Below are 2,653 nucleotides of genomic sequence, written 5' to 3' on the forward strand. Positions count from 1 at the left end.
TGCATTGTATTTCCTAATCTGTAACTATTTTATTTTGACTAATAAATATTGAAAAGTTTTAATAAAATTATATTATGCTAACTATGATAATTAGTTACAATTAATTTATATATATTGTAATATTTAATTTCTGAAAAAACTGTAATTTCTTTTAAATAAATATTTTTTAATTAATAATTTAATATAGAAATATAATATTAGGATATATAAAGGAACTATAAATTTTATTATTATATAGTTAATAATTACGTACATCAATAATAAATGTTAATTTTAAAAAAAACAATTTTTTTTAATTGAAGTAGTAAATTATTTGTTTAAAAAAAATATTTTATATATGTATTAATATAAGCTATAATTATTAATTTATGAATATAAATTTTTAATTAAAATTAATACAATTTTTATTTAATTATTAATTAAACCGTAATTTATATAACGTCAATATTTTTTGATTAGATAATTTTTATATAAATAATTATTAGCTTTCGTGAATATCAGTGATCAAATTAATGTTAATTTTTTAGACTTAAATAATTTGAACTTAAAATTTATTTTTTTAACAAATATTTTATATATACAATCTTTAAAAGCAGTATAAAAAACAAGATATTTGTTAACTCTTATTGATATATCATTGATTGGGTGCTGCCCTATACTCCCTGTTCACTAAATCGGCAATCAATATATAATACATTAAATACTAAAAAAATATTGTTTTTAAAATTTTATACTAAAAAAATGTTTAAATTAGTAATTAAAATAAAATATTATTATAAAATTATTCAATCGTTTATATTGATAAATGTTTATAAAACTAAATGTAAGTATTAATTAGTGATACAAATTAACATTATATATATTTTTCAATAAAAAAGCTGTAATTTCTATAGATAAACACAATTTTATTATATTTATTATCTATAATTAATTAGAAATAGCTATACAATTTAGGATCTTTTTTAAAATTGTTATTTAATTATAAAATAAACTAATTTAATAAAATATATTTTATTATTACTTTTATTATAATATATCTGTATGAAGTTTATAAGTATGAAGTATACATTTTAAAATATCTATAAATAAATAAATTTAGATAAACTTTATTTTATAATTTATAATTGTTATTTAATATTTTTTTAAAAATAATTTAGTAAAATATATAAATTATTATTTTATAATAAAATATAAAGTTATTTAATTTGTTAATTGTAACTAAAACAGATAATTGTATTTCTATTTAATAGCAATAAAAAATAATATTTTTATATATAAATTAATAATACAAATAATTAATAGTAATTTATTTTAAAATCCAATCACAATTTGATTTTTTAAAAATAAAACTTAAAATAGCAATTATAATTATGTAATAATTAATTAATTATACAAAAATTAATTTAAAATATTTAATTAACAGGTTTTCTATTAATTACTAATTAATAATTCAATAATAGTTTTTATTATTAAATAAAAATAATAATTATTAATTACTTACAGTTTTTATGAAATGAAATATTTATTAACTTAATCCGTTGATTAGTTTTGATTAAACAATTATCAAACTATAATAATATCTTAAAAATAAAATCAATTATAAAATATTAATCAAATAACAGTAGATATATTAAAACAAAATCATCAATTAATTTAGTTATTAGTTTTTTTTTATTAAAACAAAATAGTTTATATCAAATTTAATTTATTGCTATAATTAACATTGAATTAATTGTTTTTTTTATAATAACTATTATAAATATCATTAATTTTATAAAAATTTAAATTATTTTTAAACTGTTAATTTTTTTGTTAATTATGTTGATATTTCAACTAAAATTATCATATAATAATAATAATTTAGTTAAACAGTTTATCATTATTATTTTGCTAATATATCATTTAATTTAAAAAATAATTTTTTTTTTTGGTATAAATGTCAACAAAACATGTGCTTATCGATGGTTAAACTTGATTGAAGTTTTTTGTTTAAATATTTTATTTTTCAAACTGTAACTAAAATTATGTTATTATAAATAGCTTTTACTTTAATTTTTTTCTAATTTACACTTAAATTTCTTGAATACTTTATTTTGTTAAAATTTTAATTTAAGTTTACCAAGTATATTTATTTACATGTAATAATTATAAGTCTATATAAAATTAATCAAAATATATAATATAAATTTTATTTCTGACTTTACTTGTTTAATTAAAATTTTTGATTAATATATTATAGATATATAGATAATAATAAAATATTTTCATAATATTTTATATACATTATAAATTATATATAAAAAATTACTTTTTAAATAATTAAAAAATTAAAATAACATATATGTTATATATGTAAAGTATATTATAGTTTATTATTTTTGAATGTAAATAAATATAGTTAACATAATTATTTTATAGATAAAAATTTAAATTATATAGTTATAAAAAAACTGTAATTTGTATGAATAAACCTAATTGTATTAAATTTATTTTCTATAAATAATAATCAAATAGTTATAACGAATTTTAATTTATAATAAATTTTTATTTTTATATAGAAATGAATTAATTAAAATAAAATATATAAATAAATTTTTATAATAATATTTGTTTAAGTTATTTTTTTCAAAAAAGAAATAATAATTGTTAACTG

This window comes from Oppia nitens, unplaced genomic scaffold (assembly GCF_028296485.1).
Source record: "Oppia nitens isolate AA-2021 unplaced genomic scaffold, nextdenovo-longstitch-racon4-pilon3 scaffold50_pilon_pilon_pilon, whole genome shotgun sequence".
NCBI classification, from domain to species: domain Eukaryota; kingdom Metazoa; phylum Arthropoda; class Arachnida; order Sarcoptiformes; family Oppiidae; genus Oppia; species Oppia nitens.